This window comes from Anomaloglossus baeobatrachus, chromosome 2 (assembly GCF_048569485.1).
Source record: "Anomaloglossus baeobatrachus isolate aAnoBae1 chromosome 2, aAnoBae1.hap1, whole genome shotgun sequence".
In the NCBI taxonomy this organism is placed as follows: domain Eukaryota; kingdom Metazoa; phylum Chordata; class Amphibia; order Anura; family Aromobatidae; genus Anomaloglossus; species Anomaloglossus baeobatrachus.
The window spans coordinates 527,467,895-527,493,659 of record NC_134354.1 but is presented as its reverse complement, the minus strand read 5'-3'; the positions used below and the strand labels follow the sequence as shown (position 1 = coordinate 527,493,659).

The 25,765-nt window shown below is 43.1% G+C and overlaps 1 protein-coding gene across 1 annotated transcript in view; it reads left to right on the top strand.

Annotated features, from left to right (window-relative positions):
• Positions 1–4,197: 4,197 nt before the first annotated feature.
• The window catches only part of CNGA3 (cyclic nucleotide gated channel subunit alpha 3), a 112,148-nt gene continuing 90,580 nt past the window's right edge, over positions 4,198–25,765 (top strand). Inside the window, exon 1 of the mRNA XM_075334311.1 lies at positions 4,198–4,596. The gene's annotated coding sequence lies outside the window, so the exon portion shown is untranslated. The remainder of the gene's footprint in view (positions 4,597–25,765) is intronic.

Genomic DNA, 25,765 nt, shown 5'->3' with positions numbered 1-25,765 from the left:
GCGTCAAGGCAGGCAGTGATCAAAAAAAAATACTTTAATGGGTGGCATAAAGAAGCAATTAATAACATGAATTTATACAATAATATATATATATATATATATATATATATATATATATATATAGATTATACATATATATATACATATATATATATATATATATATATATATAAAGTATATAGGTAAGGATGGTTGACCTCGGGGAGATCAACATCCAACGCCGCAGAGACACCATCACGTGTTTCTCAATGCAGTGACACTAGAACAAGGCCCCCTGGGAAAATATGCAAAACAAGAATGTCGCGGAGACACCATCACATGTTTCTCAATGCTGGTTTCCTGCCAGCGTTGAAAAACATATGATGGTGAATCCACGGCATTCTTGTTTTGCATTTTTTTATATACAAAGTATATATTTGACAACATATTGAATAAGTAGATCTATTTTAATAAGTTTTCTGATAAAAGGGTATATCTCTATAATAAAAATGTATGCAGATGTCTAATATAGATACACACAGTAAATATTCTTTTTACAGTTGGGACTACGCCCCAGATATTCCAACTAAACAATTGGAAGAGAGCGAAATCCTTCACAGCTTGATCAACTCAGGCCGTTATCTGAAGCCATAATTTATGGTCCATATTCCAGACCGCATCGCCTGCCATGGATCTGCTGTCGGCAACTTCCAGCCCGGGGCTGAGTTCAGACAAGTGTATGCAAGCATTTACATTTATAATCCAAAAAAAAAAAGATAATTTTTTATTGTCATTTATATGCGGTGTATGCCTGTTTTTTACATTCATATTGCATCTGTTGTTTGCATCAACCATAATAGGCCAAATACAGCTTTCTATATAATTGCAAATGGATCCATAAAAGCCTGATGGCCTATGGATGGTAAACTGTATGTGATCCATTTGTTTCACATCCATTAATCTATAATGGGTGAAATTGATCTGAAACTTAAAGATCATAATAGTGTGTGTGTGTGTGTGTGTGTGTGTGTGTAAAAACATCCGTGTGAACTATGTCATCAATATATAATCAATCAATGTACGACATCCAGCGCAACTACTGATCAGATTGTGCCAACAGAATAATTGCCGCTGCCAAGGAACTACACATCTGTCCGCTATTGATCCAAATAGGAGGTGGGTGGGCAGTACCCAGCCATGGCAGCCGTAGCTGTGCAGCTCTGCAAAACTGAGTAGTTCCAGCTGGAGGCTGAATCAGGAACAGCTGTTCTGTGTCTGATGCCAAGTGTCATACCTAAGCATAGGCCATCAATATTAAAGTCTTGGATAACCCCTTTAATTGGGAATTTTTTGGCTCATTGTTCGTCATAAACATTAATAGTAAAGTAATTTTCTGCTTTGAAAAATGCATGTACACATATTGCTGGGTTTTATTGTGCATATTACTCGCGTTTCTGCACCCCCAAAAAAGAAAGTATAACTGCTTAAAGGGAGTTAAAGTGAAGTCATAGGAGAAGGAAAAGCCCCAAAAATTGCATGAAAAACAACAATGAAAAAAAAGCACCAAGAAAATAAAACAGTAAAGGCCGCTTTACACGCTGTGATCTCACTAGCGAGATCGCTAGCGTGCGTACCAACCCCCATCGGTTGTGCGTCACGGGAAAATCGCTGCCCGTGGCGTACAACATCGCTAGTCCCCGTCGCACTTCTTACCTGCCTAGCGACGTCGCTGTGACTGGCGAACTGCCTCCTTTCTAAGGGGGCGGTTCGTTCGGCGTCACAGCGACGTCACTAAGCGGCCGCCCAATCGAAGCAGAGGGGTGGAGATGAGCTGGACGAACATCCCGTCCACCTTCTTCCTTCCTCAATACTCATTCCTGCGGTGTCACACATAGCGATGTGTGCTGTCGCAGGAACGACGAACAACATCGTACCTGCAGCAGCAACGATATTTGGAAATGGAGGAGCGTGTCAACGAGCAACGATAAGGTGAGTATTTTTGCTCGTTAGCGGTCGCTCATACGTTTCACATGCAACGACATTGCTAACGAAGCCAGATGTGCGTCACGAATTCCGTGACCCCAACGACATCGCTTTGTGTAAAGCGGCCTTTAGGGTGACTGCCCACAATCAGTATTAACAGCATTTTGGATGCAGCGTGTTTTCGCTGCAACCACAATGCTGCGTTTTACAGTACCAGCACAGTGGATGGGATTTATAGAAATCTCCTACCCACTGTGCTTCTTTCCTACGCAGCTGACCTGGGGTGTGGTTTCCCGAGCGTCAAGCATGTCAGTTTATGCTTGCGGAGACGTGAGTGTTCTCAGCAGGAGAGCACAGTGAAAAAACGCTGCATCCAGAAGCTTGATCATGAAAACGGATGATGCGTTCTCACCCATACAGAACACTCAGGTCACCGCAGGAGGGATGAGACTCCATCTAGAACACCGTGTCATCTGAATCATGGGTACGGACGCTGCGTTCTACCACAGAGAACACTCACGTCTACGCATGAGGGATGACACTGGATCTAGAACGCAGCATCTCCTGATCGTGGGTACGGACACTGTGTTTTACGGTGGAGAACACTAGCATCTTCGCATGAGGGATGACGCTGCATCTAAAACCTAGTGTCATCTGAATCGTGGGCAGGGACGCTGGGTTCTACCACGGAGAACACTCACATCTCCACATGAGGGATGACACTGCATCTAGAACCCAGTGTCACCTGAATCGTGGGTACGGATGCTATGTTCTACCACGGAGAACACTCACATCTCCACATGAGGGATGACACTGCATCTAGAACGCAGCGTCTCGATTGTGGGCAGGGATGCTGCGTTCTACCGTGGAGAACACTAGTGTCTCTGCAGGTGGGATGACACTACATCTAGAACCCAGTGTCATCTGAATCGTGGACACGGATGCTGCGTTCTACCATGGAGAACATACATCTCTGCATTAGGTATGACACTATATCTAGAACGCAGCGTCTCTTGATTGTGGGCAGGGATGCTGCGTTCTACCATGGAAGAACACTAGTGTCTCTGCAGGAGGGATGACACTACATCTAGAACACAGTGTCATCTGAATCGTGGGCATGGATGCTGCGTTATACCATGGAGAACACTCACGTCTCCACATGAGGGATGACATTACATCTAGAACACATCATCTCTTGATTGTGGCGTGAGCAAGGATGCTGCATTCTACTGTGGAGAACACTAGCATCTCTGCAGGAGGGATGACACGTCTAGAACCCAGTGTCATCTGAATCGTGGGCAAAGATGCTGCATTCTTCATTGGAGAAGAATCACATCTCTGCAGGAGGGATGACACGTCTAGAACCCAGTGTTATCTGAATCGTGGGCAAATTACTGCATTCTTCATTGGAGAAGAATCACATTTCTGCAGGAGGGATGACGCGTCTAGAACCCAGTGTCATCTGAATCGTGGGCAAATTACTGCATTCTTCATTGGAGAAGAATCACATCTCTGCAGGAGGGATGACACGTCTAGAACCCAGTGTCATCTGAATCGTGGGCAAAGATGCTGCATTCTTCATTGGAGAAGAATCACATCTCTGCAGGAGGGATGACACTGCATCTAGAACACCGTGTCTCTCGATTGTGGGCACGGAGCTTCGTTCTATCGAGGAGAACTCTAGAGTCTCTACAAGAGGGATGACACTATCTTGAATGCAGCGTCTCGTGATTATACGCTCAGAAAACCTTTCTAATGTATAGGTAATATATGAATTTTGAATATTGTTATCAATATTGGACTAATTTTATAGCATATCTAATGCTGTTTGAAGTGCATTCTTTTTAATACAAAAAAAAGTATACACAACAAGCCATATTTGCATTAAAAAGTAAATACATAATTTGATAATATTTATACATTTGTATGCAGTAAAAAGTGCTTAAAAATGCATAATGTGCATTGACCTTTACAGGCATTATACATATATTGAACAGCCCTGTAAACACTGTGACTTGTACTTTAGAGAATGTGAACTTCAAGAAGGTAAAGCGTAAGACTAATGCAATAGTTTCTCATATAGGCATGTGAAGTGAGAGTTGATGAGGAAATGGCACAGATGAGGCAGTGGTCACCACCATACAGGCACACGAGTGCTAGGCACAGGTCCATGCTGTTGTGGCAGCAGCAGGGGGAGGAGGGCAGAGCAGCTAGGCTGGATCTGTGTGATCGGAGCTGGGTGGAGGGACAGTCCCAGAGCAGCTGAAGCAGGAGCTGTCCACACACCTAGTGCTGAAAGCCTGTGACTGCCAGACCTGCCAGTGCCAACCATTATCTGCTGCCCCTGCCACTCATCTCACTCATCTCACCCTACAAGACACAGAGCGGGAGGGATGGCAGCTGGATGTCTCCAAGGCACAGGCATGGAGAGCTGATGACAGAGATGGACACTCACCACAATATCTGACCTGGGACCTAACACACATAAAGGATGATCCATTATCAGCTCAGCCCCATCATCTATGAACATTCTGAGCCTTGGAGGAATTACACTGTGCCAAAGAGTTCCTACAGCTGCTCCCTTCTGTGTCTGCAGGAATAAACTTCTCACTATGCTTACACCTTGGATATAAGGTGAGTTCTCCAAATCCAGGGGTCTGTATGTATGCAGGGGTCTATGTGCCAAAGTTACATTACTTTATGTACAGGGGATCCTTAAGCAAAAGGTTCAGTTGCCATAGCAATCACAATTAACAAAGCACTTAACAAGATAGCAGTCCTGGCTCCTCTCTGCGATCAGGGGAATTAGGCTTTCACTTTAATTGTCCCTGGATCAGAAAGATTTCTGTTCAGAGTCCAGATCATTTTAGTTTAAGATGATTGTTGTTTCAAGGAAAAATATGTCTTGGTGGAGTTTAGCCTGTAACAATGATGTATTGCACTTGTGGTTCTGAGAAACCTCAAAAGATGTGGAAATAATTAGATCAAATATATTTACTCTAAAGAAAACTGATTCCATTCATATTCCTCTCATATCTATAAGGACGGAGAAACATAATTGTATGATACAGTATTTTATAAATGTAGATTTCTATACATATATAACAATTCTAGGCTTAGAATTGCGGCTGATTTCCCTGTGAACTGCCATCTCCTCTGTATTACTGTCATATGGATGTATATATGGATTAGACTAAATGGATTTTCCTATATTCATGAAATTGAAATGACTTTTCCAAGGACAAAAACAACAGCAGCGCTTTAAACAATGGCTCCGCTATTAAGATACAATCATTTAGAAATGCTCAGTACAGCATTTCATTTCTCAATAGCCAGTAAATATACCTTCCCTATGATAACAGCTGATATTTTCACTCGCTTTTGTCCTTTTTCATCACATCAGAACAAAGAGGGAAGGTTGCCCATTGTGTTTGTTGGCGAATAGTAAGGAAAATAAAATCAAGGTTCCTTATTCCTTAACAATAACCTGTCAATGTAAACAATAACCTATTAATGTAAACAATAACCTATTAATGTAAACAATAACCTGTTGAGTTATATATGTTTTTATATTATGGTAACAAACTTGTTGAAATAACTTCAATCATATCAGAATCCTGATGCCATGAGTACGTTATCTTCAGTAAATCAGATCCTGCCTCTAATTTGGATGATGGCTCATCTATTTTAACAATGAAAGATTTTTTTTCAACATCTAAACATCACCGTTCGGAGGTAATTTTGTAAAAAAGAAAATATGAAACTTGTCCAGATGAGAATCTAGTGTACCAGGAAACATCAAAGAAGCAATTATCATATATAATCTAACCAGATATCATCTTTTCTTTCCCTGGAGACTCTTTTGTGAGTCATGAGACTGAAATTACATGAGATTGGACCCGATTCATTGCATTTTTGCTTTTTTGGGGGGTGAATAACACTCGGTGACTTTTATTTGTGACAAACTCATCCAAATTTGCTCCGTTTATAAGTTGCCTTTTGTTGTTAAGTTAATTTTCGCATCAATTCGGCTTTTCCAGATGTTTTAGACGGATTTATCAAATGCAATTTTTTAATAAATAGCAACATTTTTTCTGCAAATGTTTTTCAGCTTTCTCCAGAAATGATTTTAGAATTTTTGCACTAATTTTTTAACATTTTGAAGAACCTGCAACATTTTTTTCTTAAAAAGGTTCAAAAAAGTAGACAATTTTTGACTACAAAATTCATGTTTCACATGTGCCATCTTGAAGTACTTGGGTCAAAAAACTGCAAGTAATACAAGACAAAAATGAAAAGTGTCTTAAAAAAAAAACCCTGCAAATGGTTAATCTCAGCCAGAGTAAACTAAGATTAACACTGTGGAAAAAGTGGCTTTTCTACATAACACATAAAACAATCATATTAATGACTTCCCTGCACATACATATCAAGGGGACCCTTTAAGCTTAAAGTTGGGCTGACAGATTTAGATTACCAGTCAATAACTACTTGACCCTATGTATTTTCACATGTGTAGTAATGTGGTAATCCTGGACACGTGTAGGTCCAGCCTGATATGGTATGTGAGGTTAAGCACGTTACTTGTTGGCCCAGAAAACAGTCTTAAAGGGATTGTTTGCTTTAGAAAAACAATTTTCAGAAGCACTATTACGCAAATCAGTGTAATTAGTATGTGAGAAAATTCTGAGCCTTGGGCACTACCGAATACGGAGAATTTAGCAGAATGTGTGATTCATGAATGCTTTCTTAAAATATTGAAAAATAAATAATTGAATAACACAAAAAAATGGTGGAGAAAGAAAAAAAGGCTAAAAGTAGATATTGCAACACATGTCAGTGTCATGCCAGAATCTTCATCCGGCACTATCACGCCGTGTACAGACCTTCTATATATAGCACAAAAGCACTTTTTCGGGGCCCCTCATTTGGCTTCTATCAGATAGAATAGTGCGTCTCTTGCATTGGAGGACCCAAAACATCCAAGCATGAACCTGCATTTAAACTGAAAGATTATCGTAAACGAGTGTTTTTTTTAAAAAGGCTCATTTTACAATAATTTTTGCGTGTAAACAGACTGCCAATCGCCTGATGAATGAGCAAAATACTCATTCATCTAATAATATCTTTTCCGCACCGCAAAGATCAATGTTCTCAACAGTACATCGTCCTGTGTAAACAGGACTTAAGATGCTGACAACAGAGGTAGCTTATGTGCACTGAGTGATCTATGACAGATCTCTCAGTGCGTAGCTTTGATTGTGGTCTGCCTCTGTGAACAAGCTATTAGACGACTGCTGATTGGTAAATGTTAATCGATTGGCACTCGTTTAGTGCCTTTGATCTGTCCGTGTAACCCAACCCTTATATGAACAGTCCATTTATTTAAAGGAAATCTGTCACCAGATCTTTGTTACCTTCTCTGAGAAGAGCATAATGTAGGAAAAGAGACCCTGATACCAATGATGTATCACTTAGCTTACTGGGTGCAGCAGTTGTGACACATTCAGAGTTCTTAGATGTAGCATGTAGCAGGGCTCAGAAAGCTAACCCTCTCACACCACAACTTTGTATATTGACAGTCAGCTACTCTTCAGTGGAGGGGGTGTGGTTGGTCTAACTGGCACGCGAGTTCTAATTCAGGCAGTGATTATCTCCTGGTTATAGAACCTTCATTGTTAGTAAACAACAGCACATAACTTAATAAGTGAAAAATCACTGCATTCAGTATGTTAACCCCTACATCATGCTATCCTCAGATTACATTGCTGAAAACCTGCTGACAGATTCCCTTTAATTTGAAGTGAAGGATAGACTTTACAATGTAATCATAAGATCAGTTGTGCATGTAGGGGGAACTCGGTGTTAGTATGATGAACTCTACAAGTATACTTTATGTAAATGCATTTTTTCAACCCCTCCAGACTACTAACTACAGCATTGTACGATGACCTGGAAATTCTTTACTTAGGATACATACAAAAACAACAAATTTCTATGTGGTTTACACCATGTTCTAAGAAGATTTAAAAAAAAATGTTGTTACCCTCAGTGGGAGGCATTCAAACATTGCAAGCTGCTCGCACAGGGCTGGGCACCAAGTGTACCTGAGCCCAGCGTTGCTCACGCGAGTTAAGTTTGCACATAAAGCATCTGAACTCCAAACCCAAACCCTGTTGTTTTAGGTTGGTGTTCGGTTCGAAAACCAAACCTCGGGTTTACTCATCTCTAGTAAACAGGATATGAGAGATAAAAATGAACGTGTCAAGTAATACTTTTGTTGAGAGACTACACCATGCCCAATTCATCCTGGCTTTGTCAGGGAGCGTCAAACTTCTTCACTTAGGCAATGTTTAGACAGTATCAAACCAAAATTTAATCCAGAGACGTAAGGTCAATCTGTTGAAACACATCGATTTTATTGCTGAAATTTTAAAATAAAATGTATCTTTTAGATAAAGCTATCACTCAATTACACTGGATTATATATTGTACAACTAATGCCAACTTTTGTTCACACAAATTATGGGTGGACATGTAGCGCCCCACGGGGCCAAAGGGGTTACTCGTCACCGGGCCAGTGGTTTTGGGAGGTTGCTGTGACTGGCCTGACCTGGCTCCGTGGCCCCGTCGGCTACATGAAAAAGACAAACAAGTGGGTGTAGGATGTAAAGGGGGATGGAAGGAGGGCGAAGGGTCCCCGGGAAGCGTGTCACCGGTTGCAGCGGTGACTGAGGTCTTGGCCTCCTCCGCCGCCGTCCCTTCCTGAGACTTTTCCTTTTCCAGGGGCTGTGTTAGATGGGAATAGGAGATGCTTTGCAGCACCATCCGTGGTGTGCAGCCAGGGATTAGCCACCGCTGTGAGATGTCGCTCTCCTCTGGGGCTGATGTTACCGCAGCCCAGATAGTCCAGCTCCCCACAGGTGGAGCGAGCCCCAGGGAGGACGAGAGTGATGGGGACAGCTGGTGGTGCCAAAGCCTGGTTTCCTGTGTGTGGTGACTCATGCTAGATGTTCTGTGTAATATCTCTGTGTGACTGCTTTTGTAAGTGAGAACCAGTGGTTACCTCCTTTCACCCGGGATAAGTATTACACCTTCAGACAGATGCAATACTCTGTGGTAACTGAAGCCTCAGGGGCACCACAGACACATACCGTAATTGGTGCAACTGTTGAACTGGACAGGGGTCCAAGTGGTAAGGGACCCATTCCTACCTCCATAACACATTGTATCTGCCCCAAAATGGTATCAGTAAGAAAGTCAGCTCATAGTGTAAAAAATAAGCCCTCACATAGCTCCATATGCCAAAAAATGAAAAGGTTATGGGTCTTGGAAAAAGTCAACAAAAGCAAAAAATTTTTTTTACAAATTTCAAATCTTTTTTTCACCACTGTAATATCAAACAACAATTGGTATCTGCATACGCGTACCGACCTGAATAATCATCTTTGTGAGGTCAGTTTTACCATGTAGTTAAGATGGTAAATAAAAAAACTCAAAAAACTATTTTGGAATTGCACTTTTTTTGCAATTTGAACGCACTTGGAATTTTTTTTTCACATTTTCCAGTAGACTATGTAGTAGAATCAATGGGTTTTATCTAAAAGTACAACTCATCCTGCAAAAAACAAGCACTCATACAGCATTATAAAAAAAAATAAAAAAGATATGGCTCTTGGAAGAAGGGGAGAAAAATAAAAAATGAATAAACAGAAAATCGCACTGGAGTGAAAGGGTTAAAATCCTTGTAATAGCCGTATAATAGCAGCACGTCAGCCCACTGCAGGCTTCATTTTTCGCATATCCATGATGGGTTTACCAACAAACTAAAAAATAGTCATATATTTAAATTGTAATTGGGGTTAGGGTTCCTCCTTAATTCTTAAATTTGTAGACAGTTCTAAGGCAGACAAAACTTACAAGGCATTAAAGGGGTTATCCACTACTAGGACAAGCCCTTCTGATTTTACATGTTTCCCCCAGATAAAACAAAGAAGCCTAAACTCACCTCCCATACGGACGTCATTTCACCAGTGCCGCGGATCGCGTTGCGAGCCCCGCGACGAACCAGCACCAGCTTCTGTCTCCCCGCCTTTGGACCAAACAAGCAATCAACAGGAAGTGAGCACTGCATCCTTGGGAATCAACTTAATATAACACACTGAGCTATTGGGGAATGTGGGAACAGGTTGTAATTCAGGGGCGGACACTGACAGTTTGGGGCCCCTGTGCAAGAAATTGTGCCTGGGTCCCCCTTCTTTTATGGTGACAAAGCTACAAATATAGATATTTATATATATATATATATATATATATATATATATATATATATATAAAATATATTACATAGTGCCCTCTCTTGTTATGTACATTACCATACCATACCTTACACATTGGATTCTATTGTTCGTTTTGCTATTTATTGGGCCCTCTGTTAATTTCATAGCATCCCTTCTTGTTAGATATAAAATGACATGTCTGCAAATGGAACATGATAAAGCTTCTCTTCTGATGGACTGGTCTTCTGGTCAAATGTTGCTTCATCAGCAGTCATTTTATATCTAAAATGAGAGGATTATATAATAAAGAGAGGGTGCTGTGAATAATAAAAATAAGAATACGCTATGTAAGTATACATAACAACAGAGGACGCTATATAATAAGGCACATTGTTAGGCCTCTGGCACACGCCCGTGAAAATCACGCACGTGTTTCATGGACGTGTCAAAGGTGCGTTTCCCCTCCGTGAGCCGTGTTTATGGCACTACGTGTCTTCTCCGTGTGTTATCCATGATAACACACGGAGAACAGGAACTTTCTGCTCACCTGTCCCTGGCGTTGCTGTCCGTGGTGCTGATCTTCGGTCTCCGGTCCTGCCGACTCCCCGCTGCTGCTGCTTCCAGCTGCAGTGAAGTGAATATTAAATGAGCATAATGAGCGGCGGTCGGCAGCAAGTGACAGCAGCGGCAGAGACAGGAGGGCTGGAGAAGGTGAGTAAAGATTTGTTATTTTTTTCTCTGACACGTTACACGGACACATGTATGCTCCACACGTCCACACGTTCCATGGCAAAACACGAACGTGTGCGCAGACCCATTGATTTTAAAGGGTCTACGTGTGCCCGTGTCTCCGGTACGTGCAGAAACGGACCAAACATGTACCGAAGACACGGGCGTGTGAAGGGGGGATTATAAATAGCAAAAAAGGAAACTATGTAATTAAAGAGGACCAACCACCAGGATTTTACGATATGAACTAAAGGCAGTGCCATACTGACACTAAGATGATAAATCCAGGCATACCTGTTATAGAAAGATCCGATGCTTGGTTGCAGAAATATCTTTAATCAAAGTTGCAGAAATGCACTGCACTTTGATTGACGGGTGCAATGGGATAGGCCTTTGTGGATTGGGTCCTCGCTGTAAAGTCCTCCTCAAGGTGGTTGGTTCCCTTTAAGGATGGTGCTTTACATAGTAAGTGAGTACACTTAATACTAATGGACGGTGCTTTACATAATGCTATATACCTGCAACCATGTGAAGTGTCGGTGTGCTGCCTTATTTTTTTCTCGAACAGCACACAGACCCATTGAGTATGTCCTATTCCTTATAACCAGTTCTGAACAGCTCATGCTCTGAGTCTCTCAGATCTCATTCTCGGCTCTGTGATTTTCACAGATATGTGTGTAGCACCCACGGGGCAAGGGGTTAAGTTACTCGTCACCGGGCCGGTGATGTCGGGTCAGGGGGATGTCACGAGGTGGCCCTTTTGCCCAGTTTCGTGTCCCCGAGGTGTACAATAAAGGTAAAGGAGGGGGTGGTGATAATTGAGGTTTGATTTTGTGACGCCACCTGCGGTATGCGGCCAGGGAATTAGCCGCCGCTGCTGTCGCTGTCCTCTGATGGTAGTAGCAGCTAAGATGTTTCTGCTCCCCATAGGTGGAGCGGGCCCCGGGGAGGATGATGAGGGGAGTAGTAATGGCCGTTGGCGCCGAAGAGTGGGGCGCCGGTGCCAGGAATGATAGGCGGGCACAGTCTCTGTGGGTTCCAGGTGTTTTACTCACAGTTCTTTAGGTAACCCAGTTGCTGCTTTCGAAGTACTAGCCACCGCTGTGATGGGCTCCAGCCGATTCCAAGCAATTCGAGGTCACAGCCGGTGTTCCCATTGTGAGTCTTTTATAGTCAGGGTCCCTCCAATCCTGGTGTATGTGGAAAATGGAACGGGCTGCGGGTGTTTCCTGTACTCTTCGCAGACCCTGGAATCCCGTGTAGCTGTAGAGAACTCGGGCTGAGCTGGATGCTCCAAGCCACGGGTCCTATGGATCTCCCAGAATTGTGAGGTAAAAGAAGATTGGTCCAAGGTCCCAGGTGTGTCTCTCGCCCCAAGCTGTGCCTGGGGTTGACTGGCTATGTGTCAAGATGCTCCTTTTCTTTTCCCCAAGTGGTGCCCGCAACCCAGGTGGTTGTTCTAGAGACCAGGAAAGTCCCATGCTTCGTGATGGCCACCCCCCTATCTACCCCAAGCCAACCCCTGGTGGGAAAGCACTTAACTGTGTTTAGTATGTGAATGTGAGAAACACCAGCGATTAACCTCTCCTTACCTGGGATGAGTACTACATCTTAAGGGAGATGCAGTACCCTGTGGCGACTGATGCCTCAGGGGCACCACATGTGCATTTTTTACACTCTGTGAGTACTTCTAACGTCAAATAAAAAAATCTGGCTGCACACGGAGATAACACACGAATGTGAGACTGTTACCTAAGGGAATTAACAAATAATAACATAACTCCAAGTCATACCGTACAGAATAAATATTTTAATAAAGTGACTTACTGCTGACGCCTCATCTGATTAGTTTTCTGTTGTTTCTTCTCCATCTGGTTAGACCTTCATGTCGCCATCTTCCAGCCACGACTTGTCTTGTCACACTGATCACTGCAGCCCTGAAAATAACAAGGTCACATAAATTGTATAAATACATTTTCCTCCTGAATAAAAATTCCCCCACACTGCACTGACTACAAATACAATTAGGTCCATATATATTTGCACAGAGACAACATTTTTCACATTTGTGTATTGTACATTACCACAATGGATTTTGAACAAAATAATTCAGATGTCGTTGAAGTTCAGACTTTCAGCTTTACTTCAGTGGATTGAACAAAATGATTGGATAAAATGTGAGGAACTAAAGCATTTTTTAAACTCAATCCCTTCATTTCAGGGGCTCAAACGTAATTGGACAAATTAAATATTTGGAAATAAAATGTTAATTTCTAATACTTGGTTGAAAACCCTTTGTTGGCAATGACTGCCTGAAGTCTTGGGCTCATGGACATCACCAGACGCTGTGTTTCCTCCTTATTAATTCTCTGCCGGCCTTTAGTGCAGTGGTTTTCATTTGCTGTTTGTTTGTGGCTTTTCTGTCTGAAGTTTAGTATTTAACATGTGAAATGCAGCTCTATTGAGTTGAGATCAGGTGACTGACTTGGCCATTCAAGAATATTCTACTTCTTTGCTTTAACACCCTAACGACCGCGGGCAGTATTCTTACGTCCTAGCGGTCATAGTGTTATTGCCCACGGTCGGCTGCAAGCAGCTTGCAGCAATTGGCGCACATATCAGCTGATTTTTACAGCTGACATGTGCCTGCCAGGCAGGGGCTGGCTGGCCCATTGTAGCCTGGGGGCAATCATAAGGCAGTGACCCTCAAGTTGCGGCAGCCCACTTTTGGTCTGTTTATCTCTGGACGCTGCATTAAAGCAGCAGTGGTAACAGGCTTTATGAACAGACTGGTACATATACATGGGAACAGAATCACGCTTATTGCTTACATAGATACTGCAACAGAACCAAGATGACTACATAGATATGGGAACTGCAAAGAGCTTACTACAGAGATATGGGAACAGAACCAAACTTACTGTAGAGATGAGGATGCAGAACCGAGCTTACTACAGAGATATGGGAGCAGAACCGAGCTTACTACAGAGATATGGGAGAAGAACCAAGCTTACTACAGAAATATGGGAGCAGAACCGAGCTTACTACAGAGATATGGAAGCAGAACCGAGCTTACTACAGAGATATGGGAGCAGAACCGAGCTTACTAGAGGGATATGGGAGCAGAACCGAGCTTACTATAGCCTGAGACGCAAAAAATAAGCCATCACTGAGCCATAGATCCCGAAAAATGAGAACGCTACAGATCACGGAATATGGCATAAAACGTACACCACTTTTTTCGGACAAACCTGATTTTTTTTAACCCCTTAGATAAATGTAAACCTATTCATGTTTGGAGTCTACGAACTCACACCAACCTGAGGCATCACACCGACACATCAGTTTTACCATATCGTGAACACAGTGAATTAAATATCTCAAAAACAATAGTGCTATCGCATTTTTTTGCAATTTTTCCGCATTTGGAAATTTTTTGCTGTTTTCCAGTACACTATATGGTAAAACTCATGGTTTCATTTAAATGTACAGCTCGTTCTACAAAAAACGAGTCCTCACATGAACATATTTACTGAAAACTAAAAAAGTTACGTCTCTCAGAAGAAGAAAGGCGAAAAAAACACCAGAAAGCGCAAAATCGGCCGGTCGTGAAGGTGTTAATAAACTCATGGGTTGCTTTGCCTTTATGTTTTGGACCATTGTTTATCTGTATTATGAAATGCTGACTAATCAGTGTAGCTGCATTTGGCTGGATTTGAGCACACAGTATATCTCTGAAAATCCCAGAACTCATCCGGCTGCTCTGTTCTGTGCCACATCATCAATAAACAATAGGCCATCACACTGCCTCCACTGTGTTTTACAGATGATGTGGTATGCTTTGGATCATGAGCTGTATCATGTCATCACCATACTTTTTTCTTTCCATCATTTTAGTAGAGGTTGATCTTCGTTTCATCTGTCCAAAGAATGTTCTTCCAGAACTGTGCTGGCTTTTTAAGATTTTTTTTTAGCAAAGTCCAATCTAGCCTTCTTTGTTCTTGAGGCTTATGAGTGGCTTGCACCGCACACGGAACCTTCTGTATTTTCTTTTATGCAGTCTTCTCTTTATGGTAAATTTGGATATTGATACACTTACATCCTGGGAAGTGTTGTTCACTTGTTAGTTGGATGTTGTGAAGGGGTTTCTCTTCACCGTGGTAATTATTCTGTGTTCATCCACCAATGTTGTCTTCTGTAAGCGTACAGGTCTTTTTACATTTTTGAGGTCTCCAGTGCTTTCTTTCTCAGGATGTACCAAACTGTATATTTAGCCACTTCTAATATTGTAGCAATTTCTCGGATGCATTTTTTCTGTTTTTGCAATTGAAGCTTGCAATTGATGGCTTGATTTACCTGCATGCAGTGCTCCTTTGACCATATGTTTACTTCTCAACAAAAACTTCAAAATGCAAGCACAACACCTCAAATCAACTCCAGGTGTTTTATGTGCTTAAGGCTGCTTTCACACTTCCGTCTTTTTCCATCAATCACAATCCGTCGCATTCAGTTTTTTCCCCATAGAGTTGTATTAACGACGGATTGCAACTGATTGCCTTGCGTTGCATCCGCCGTGCGACGGATCAGTCGTGGAATGACTAACTGTCGGGCGTAAGCAACACAGAATGTAATGTTCTTTGTGTGCTGTGAAAAAACGGGCAGCGACGGATCCGTCGACGTCCGGCGTGTTTTGTAATGGAAGCCTACGGGCGACAGGTCCGTTGGAATCCGTCAAATGACTGATTCCGTTGAAGGATCTGTCTTTTAGCAACCGAGCATGCTCAGATGTGTAAATGTGTAAATTACCTTCTGGAAAAATCTCTCTCTGTCTCGCTCTCTCTCGCTCTCTCTCGCTCTCTCTCTCTCTCCTCCACGGGATCCCCGGGATGCTTTCATATAGTTTTTCAATGGTAAATAACCTTTGCCAGGAAATAAAAATTTATACAACGGATCCGTTTTTTTCACAGGATCCGTTTTACCACTCTCTGTGACGGATCAGTCGCATCAGTCACAAAATGGATTGCGACTGATAGTAAAAACCTGAAGTGTGAAAGTAGCGTAATTAAGAATGAAATAATAAAGGAATTGCTTACACCTGCCCATGAAGCAGCCATGGAGTTAACTGTCCAATTACTTTTGGGGACTTTAAGGGTATGACCGCACTTTGCTTTTTACCTGCTTTTTACCTGCTTTTTTGCTGTTTTTGCTTTGGGCAAAAACTGTGCTTTTCAAAGAAGCAACATGTCAATTGTTTTTGCCATTTGCGTTTTGAACTGAAAAGCAGAGTTTTTGCCCAAATTTCTGCCACAAAAAGGCAGTATTTTGAACAGCATAGTGGGCACAAGAAACCCAAATTCCCATAGACTTTGCTTGAAAAGCAGAACACATCCATTTTGGCATTAAACGCTGCAGTTGAAAAAGCAGCAAAAAAGCAGGTAAAAAGTAAAGTGCGGTCATACCCTAAAACCAGGTTGGCACATGGAAAGGAGCTGAAACTCCTAAACCCTTCATCAAATTATAATGTGGTACCCTCAAATGAAAGCTAAAAGTCAAGACTGAATATGTTTCAGTAAACAGGTAAAAAAAAAACAAAGTTTGTGTCAGTGTCCAAATATATATAGACCGTCACCTAACTGTATGTACTCCCCCATTAATATACAATTAAATATAAACTAATCCGTCTCTGTGACTCTCTCCAAAATTAATTTTAAAGCAATGTGCATACATTGCATTTTTAGCATGGAAAAATATGCAGCATTTTACAGTATAAGGCTATGTTCGCACGTACCTGCTGAAATTTCTGCAGCGATTTGTCTGCACATGTACACTTCAAATCGCTGCAGAAACACTGCGTAATGGATGCAGTGTTTCAGAAGAAAAAACCCCGATTTCATGCGCTCGGGATGCTGCTCCCACCATAGACAGAGTGGGAGCTGCATCCAAAGCACACAGAATTATTGACATGCTGCTTTTTTGAATGCACGGATTTGTGTCAAAATTTTGGCATCTACTGTAAATCGCTGCGTTCAAAAAAGCAACGTGCGTATGGATTATGCACAATCTACATAGACTGTGCTGGGGACGCAGGACGCATGCATTTACGCTGCAGTGCTAAACGCAGCGTAAATGCATGGATGTACGCAACGTGCCACAAGCCCTAAGGAAATTTCATGTACACATTGATTATTTTTCCTTGCAGATCTACATCAGATTCAGATCTGAAGCATATCAATTCTTGCAGGGTTTTTGCAGCATATTTCACTCATACTAATGACTGGGAGAAAATGTGCAACATAAACACATGTAAAAAACATGTATTTTATGCAGTGTTCTTCCTGCCAACATATCCATGTTTACAGCAGAATTTTCTGCTGCAAAACCTGAATGTATGCACAAAACCTTAGTCCCAGTACTGTTTTCTACCCTTAGAATTCATTCCTGCCAACTTCATAATGAATTAGAGGGTGGGAGGAAATGCTATCAGAGTCTACTAATGAATTGTGGTGTGGAGGGAGGACTCTATCAAGGCCATATAATGAATTGTGGGGTGGGGAGGACTCTATCAGGGCCATTGGATGAATTGGGGGGTGGATATAGGACTCTATCAGATCCATATAATGATTTGTGGAGTGTGGAGGGCGCTATTAGGGCCATATAATGAATTGTGGGGTGAGGAGAACTCTAACAGGGCCATATAATCTATTGTGAGGTGAGGACGACTCTAGCAGGGCTGTATAATGAATTGTGGGGTGGAGAATACACTATCAAGACCATATAATGAATTGTGGGGTGGGGAGACCTCTATCAGCACTATATAATTAATTGTGGTGTGGGGAAGATGCTATCAGGGCCATATAATAAATTGGGTGAGGAGGACTCTCTCAGGGCCATATAATGTATTGTGAGGTGGGGAAGACGCTATGAGTGCCATGTAATGAATTGTGGTGTGGGAGGATGCTATCAGGGCCATATAGCGAATTATGGGGTGGGAAGACTTTATCAGGACCATATAATGAAATGGGGGTGGGGAGAACACTATGAGGGTTATATAATGAATTGTGTAGTGGGAAGGACACAGAGGACCATATAATGAATTGTGGGGTTGGGAGGACTTTCCCACATATGTAACATCACCACCTTCCCCACATACATAACATCACCCGCTTCCCCACACAGCCCCACACAAGTAACTGTAACCCTTCCCCATGCAGCCTCTATCAGGGCCATATAATGAATTGTGGGATGGGGAAGATGCTATCATGGCCATATAATAAATTGTGGGGTGGTGAGGACTCTTTCAGGGCCATAAAATGAATTTTGGTGTGGGGAAGACTCTATCAGGACCATATAATTAATTGGGAGGTGGGGTGAATGCTCTCGGGGCATATAATGTATTGTGGGGTGGGGAGGGCCATATAATGAATTGTGGTTTTGCAGAGGACACTGAAGACTACATAATGAATTGTGGGGTTGGAAGGATGCTATGAGGGCCATATAATGAATTGTTGGGTGGGGAGGGTGCTATCAGGGCTATATAATGAATTGTGGGCTGTGGAGGACTCTGTCAGGACTATATAATGAATTATGAGGTGGGGAGTACACTATGAGGGCCATATTATGAATTTTGGGGTTGCGAAGGACACTGAGGACCACATAATGAATTGTGGGGTGGGGAGAACTCTATCAGGACCATATAATGAATTGTGGGGTGAGGAGTATGCTATGAGGGCCATATAATGAATTGTGGGGTGGGGAAGACACTGAGTACCATACAATGGATTGTGAGGTGGGGAGAACTTTCTCACATAAGTAATATCACCCCCTTCCCCATATGTAACATCACCCCTTTTCCTACATACATATCATCACCTGCTTCCCCATGCAGCCCCACACAAGTAACTGTAAACCTTCCCCATGCAGCCCCTCAAGCATAAAATAACCCCCTTTCCTATTCACCTTCCTGCATGTACCATCACCCTCATAACCATGCAGCCCCCCCAGCATGCAACATCACTCCCTTCCCCATGCAGCCTCCAAACTTGCAGCCCAATGCACGTAAATCTAGCCTTTCCCCACTCAGCTACCTAGTTCTCAGCCCCCCACCATGCAGCTCCCAGCATACATCCCCCCCAGCACGCAGACCACTAATAACTGTAACATCACCTCCTCCTTCCCCAAGCGAGTAACATCACCCCCTTTCCTGCACAGCCTCCAGCATGCAGCCCCACATCTACAATATCACCCCTTTCCCCATCCAGCCCATGTCTGTAAAATCACACCCTTCCTTGTACAATCCCCCAATATGCAGCACCTTGTCTGTACAATCATCCAGTAAGCATCCCCCATGTAGGAACATCCACTTATTATGATTTATTTATTTTTATCATGTACCCACAAAAAAACAAACACATTACTCACTCTTAGCCCCTCGCTCTGTGGTGCAGCCTTTCAGTCTTCTCATTGTGACCTCTCCACAGCTCCTCATCTCCAGCAGCTACAGCATGATGCGGAGCACTGGGATGATGGGATCAGCTCCGCAATAGAGGAGGAAACCCACCACTTCTGATGACATCATCACCTCACAGCATCAACTCCATTCTAGCCAAAGGGGATGGATTCCTACGGCTCTGCTGCTTACACTGTGGAGCGGAGCAGCAGAATTGCTCCCTGCCCAGCGCACAACTTATGACAGATGAGGGCAATCTGGCCATGGGCCCCCCGGAGCCTTGGGCTCTGAACAACAGGCCAGATTGCTCTCATTACTATCCGCTCTGCATGGGTCCCCCTTCACCTCAAGGTCCCAGTGCAACTGCATCGGCTGCACTGGTGGTATGTCTGCCAGTGTTATAATTTGTAGTACACAGGAAGAAAATATTTTTCCACCACCAGGAGCATAACTGTAACAATGCAGTGACATGACATGAATCTGCATAACTGATCATATGCTAAATAGTTGCAGGTCAAATGTATATATGAGATAGCCAAGATGATTGTCTATGAAATGATGTTAGTCTCATGATATGAGCTGTAGTGGACGGTGAGATACAGTTAGGTCCAGAAATATTTGGACAGTGACACAAGTTTTGTTATTTTAGCTGTTTACAAAAACATGTGCAGAAATACAATTATATATATAATATGGGCTGAAAGTGCACACTCCCAGCTGCAATATGAGAGTTTTCACATCCAAATCGGAGAAAGGGTTTAGGAATCATAGCTCTGTAATGCATAGCCTCCTCTTTTTCAAGGGACCAAAAGTAATTGGACAAGGGACTCTAAGGGCTGCAATTAACTCTGAAGGCGTCTCCTTCGTTAACCTGTAATCAATGAAGTAGTTAAAAGGTCTGGGGTTGATTACAGGTGTGTGGTTTTGCATTTGGAAGCTGTTGCTGTGACCAGACAACATGCGGTCTAAGGAACTCTCAATTGAGGTGAAGCAGAACATCCTGAGGCTGAAAAAAAAGAAAAAATCCATCAGAGAGATAGCAGACATGCTTGGAGTAGCAAAATCAACAGTCGGGTACATTCTGAGAAAAAAGGAATTGACTGGTGAGCTTGGGAACTCAAAAAGGCCTGGGCGTCCACGGATGACAACAGTGGTGGATGATCGCCGCATACTTTCTTTGGTGAAGAAGAACCCGTTCACAACATCAACTGAAGTCCAGAACACTCTCAGTGAAGTAGGTGTATCTGTCTCTAAGTCAACAGTAAAGAGAAGACTCCATGAAAGTAAATACAAAGGGTTCACATCTAGATGCAAACCATTCATCAATTCCAAAAATAGAAAGGCCAGAGTTAAATTTGCTGAAAAACACCTCATGAAGCCAGCTCAGTTCTGGAAAAGTATTCTATGGACAGATGAGACCAAGATCAACCTGTACCAGAATGATGGGAAGAAAAAAGTTTGGAGAAGAAAGGGAACGGCACATGATCCAAGGCACACCACATCCTCTGTAAAACATGGTGGAGGCAACGTGATGGCATGGGCATGCATGGCTTTCAATGGCACTGGGTCACTTGTGTTTATTGATGACATAACAGCAGACAAGAGTAGCCGGATGAATTCTGAAGTGTACCGGGATATACTTTCAGCCCAGATTCAGCCAAATGCCGCAAAGTTGATCGGATGGCGCTTCATAGTACAGATGGACAATGACCCCAAGCATACAGCCAAAGCTACCCAGGAGTTCATGAGTGCAAAAAAAAGGAACATTCTGCAATGGCCAAGTCAATCACCAGATCTTAACCCAATTGAGCATGCATTTCACTTGCTCAAATCCAGACTTAACACGGAAAGACCCACAAACAAGCAAGACCTGAAGGCTGCGGCTGTAAAGGCCTGGCAAAGCATTAAGAAGGAGGAAACCCAACGTTTGGTGATGTCCATGGGTTCCAGACTTAAGGCAGTGATTGCCTCCAAAGGATTCGCAACAAAATATTGAAAATAAAAAAATTTTTTTTGGCTTTGGTTTATTTGTCCAATTACTTTTGACCTCCTAAAATGTGGAGTGTTTGTAAAGAAATGTGACAATTCCTACAATTTCTATCAGATATTTTTGTTCAAACCTTCAAATTAAACGTTACAATCTGCACTTGAATTCTGTTGTAGAGGTTTAATTTCAAATCCAATGTGGTGGCATGCAGAGCCCAACTCGCGAAAATTGTGTCACTGTCCAAATATTTCTGGACCTAACTGTATGGAGCCTGAAAGTCAAAAGTTCAAAACAATGTTACCCTTTTGCTCGTCATCGTGTATATATATATATATATATATATATATATATGTGTGAAGACATATGTGTATGTATGTCCTCTGTATATGCTATGTGTGTGTGTGTGTGTGTTTGTGTATGTATATGTTTGGTGTATACATGTGTGTGTGCTATGTATGTGTATAAATATGTCTGCATGTACTCGGTGTATACATGTGTGCATGCTGTGTGTGTGTGCGTGTGTATGTATATGCTTCGTGTATACATGCATGTGTGCTATGTGTGAATATATATGTGTGTATGTAGCATCCACATATAAATCCCAGCAGTACAGACAAGAGTTCACAGGTGTAAACATGTCAGCAATCACCCAACAAACGGGCAAAATGATGCTCATTCATTAAATTATCGGATTGATTATAGTGGAAAATAAATAATTTTTCTCAGCAGCACATCACCCTGTACAAACTGCAGAAGTACTGCTGATAACATGATGTAATAGCGGACAGATAGATCTACTAGTGATCATTCTACCCATCATTCTTCCTCAACCTGTATAAAGAGGACCGGAAACAAGCACCAAGGACTTGAATATTGTCGATCTCGCTCAGTTACCAGTCTGAACTTAGCGCATGTAAATGTAATCTACATGGTTGAGTGTGATATGAACATTTAGGGCCCCAGTTTAAACTTTTGCCCAGGGCCCCACTTTGTCTACAACCGGCCCTGACTGTGCTGCAGTAAAACTAATGCCTCCTTTGTCGTGGGTGAACCGCATGCTGGGGCACTACAGTAAGGATTATTTGTGTCACTTAGGTAAAGTTTGTCTGACTACTTATAGATGGGCGTTATTGTGCCTGAAACCTTGTCCCTGGCTGGTCGATTAACAAGGGAGCTTGCAACCGTCCTCGTCCTAGGGTCCAGGTACCCCGACTATGCAAGGCCTCCGGACCGGATTCCCGCTGTCAGCAGCAGTGGGCTACAACCCTGCCCCGGTCCACTTAAGGTCTCCCGCCACCGGATCTCCGTCGCCTATGGTCCTGTTGCCATCTGCCACCTAGTCCGGTAGTCCAGGGGCCCCAACCCCTGACTCCAATGTCAACTGTCAGTACAGTTCTCTTGTCTGTCCAGACTTCAACTGTCAGCGCTTGACTACTGTGTTCCCACCCCTGACACCTCAAGGACCCCTAGGTGGGCGTTCCCATCCACCTGGTCCCGCCCACTGGTGTGTCCCTATTGTCATGAGGGGGTGGCTAGGCTTTAATGGCTATGTGTTGTACCAGGGTGTGGGTTGTTGTGTTGGAATCAAGGAGGGTGGACTACTTCTGTGACTACCTGGTTTTGCCCGCTTACCCGTATGGCTATCGGATTGAGCTTGCTCTCAGGGTTCACGCTTGGGATTTTCTGGAATATGCAGTGGGAAAGTCCTATCCCCCTCGTTGCGCTAGCACCCCGATTTTGGAGCAGGTGGAGAATGGACCTTGAAGGCTCCATCCTCGTCGGGTAAATTACCAGGACGCCCAAAGCTACTTCCCGGCCTAGGGTCCACGTACCCCGTCGTGCCCTGTCCCCTGCCCGGGGATGGCACAAGGCCGCCGGCTGCCCTCCTCGACAGTCCGTGCCCCTTGTCACGATACCCTTCCTTGTTAATTGACCTGTGACCGGGGTGCAGCTCCTACCAGGCCCAGACCAACGTCTGCCACCTAGTATACCAAGGAGCCCAGCTCCTGACCTCTCCTCTCGAGAGTCACTTCACAACTCACTGTCTCCTGACACTCCTGACCAACCCTCCAAGTGGCCAACCCTATTCCCTTCAGGCCGTCCACTGGTGTGTCTGGTGGGTGTGGTGCAGAGTGTTCCTAGGGTTTTGATTAGCTTGTTCTTAGCAACACCAAAGGTCAGGGACCCGTAACTAAGGAGTAGGCGGATATCATGCAGAAGGGCAGATTGCACAATACCCTGTGATGACCTGATAGGCCCGGGCATCACATTATCATGTAGTGGGACTGTGTATAGGTTAAAAAAGTTGTCCAGACTTATAATATTGGTGATCGGTCCTTAGGATATCAGATAGCTAAGGTCTGTATTTTCTATAGAAATTAATTTTTTCTTATGTGTTTTTGATGAGGTTATTGAGGAAGATTTTAGAGCATAGCCACTCAAAACAAAACCTCAAAAAACTCCCTGTAAACATAGCCTCCACGGTTCAGTTTTTTTCTTGGCTCCAGTGAGAATTGCAGCTTGGTTCCTATTCAATTAAAATTGATAACGACTTTACTAAAATCTGAGTGGGCCCCTAAGCAGGTAACCATGGTGACACACCCCAACTGTGCAGGGGAACCTCCGCAGAGGGAGTCACTGTTACTGGAAATACATTTCTATGTAAAGGCCAACATTGATATTATCGATATTACCACTAAATGGTGACCATATAGCAGTAGATGCCAGTCCTGCAAAACATAGAAGAGATTACTGTACAGTTATACACAGTGACTTACAGGTGACGTTCTTTTGTTATGCAGTTGTTCACTTTTCCCATCTTTTCCATCTGGCCCAGACCAACATGACAACTTCTTCCAGCCATGATTCATCTACAAATATTACAACAAAGAAACATTTCGCTCCTCACATTTCCAGCAATGTCCCATCTATTCCCAACCTGCACAAACTCCTCATCCTGTTGATATTCCAATACTGAGCCAATGCTGCCTGTGGCCTTATTACTGCACCTGCTATGTGGTACAAAAGCAGGGCTCCTCTTGCTGCCCCACATAATGCCTCCTCTGTGCCCCTTACATGGTAATAATGCCTCTCTTGTGCCCTCTAGTTGGGAAAAATGTTCTCATAGAAAATATGAATGCCCTGTGTAAGTGCCCAAGAATAGTGTCCATATTTTGCAACTAGAAAGTAATAATGCAATATGTGCACATTTGACGGTCACAATACTGTGAGTGCCCTTATAACAATAATGGTTCTTAACTGCCCACATAACATTAATAATATCCCCTGAGTCCCCTGCCCCATGTACAGCTCCACTATACAAAATATTATGCCCCTACACCTCCCCTATACACACTGTTAAATGGTCTCCACAATAGCCCACATATTGTACATGGCCTCCATAATAATCCCTACAATATATGAGGGCCCCCAAAGTAGCCCTCAAACTGTATAATGGCCCTCAAAGTAGCTCCCACACTATATAATGGCCCCCACATTCACTCCCACACTATGTAATGACCCCCACATTTGTTCCTACACTATATAATGACTCCCACATTAGCGCCCACAGTGTATAATGACCCCACATTAGCTCCCACACTGTATAAGGGCCCTCCATACCAGTGGCGTAACTAAAATTCAATGGACCCCAGTGCAAGATTGGGATCTACTCCCTCTCCATTCACACCCCCCTGCATGTTAGTCAGATATATAGGCCCCTGCAGCTTTCTAAATCATATAAAGACTTATGGGTTGCTCCCCCTACCCCTTCATTAAGTAGTAATGTCCCCCATCCTGTACTAATGTTCCTTATCCTGGACCCCTTCCAGATTTATATGTCTCCCATCCTGGTATATATGTCCCCATCCTGGGCCCATCATGGTATATATGTCCCCCATCCTGGCACCATGCTGGTATATATTTCCCCCCTATCCTGAGCCCCATCTTCGTATATATTCTATGTCTCCCATCCTGATATATATGTCCCTCATCCTGGTATATATTGTATGACCCCCATCCTGTGCCCACCCAGATATACATGTCCCCCATTCTGATATATATATACAGTAGCCCTCATCCTGGACCCATCCTGATAAATATGTCCGTATCCTAGTATATATGTGCCCATCCTGGGCCAATCCTGGTATATATGTTCCCCATCCTGATTAATATGTCCCCCATCCTCGAACCATCCTGGTCAATATGTCACCATCCTGGTATATACACTGACAAGCAGAAGGGTAACAATGTTTTAAATTTTTAATTTTCAGGCTTCATATCTCACCATCCACTACAGCTTTAAGCATGAAAGTACCTTCATTTTATAGACACTCATCTTGGCTATCTCATACATAAATTTGA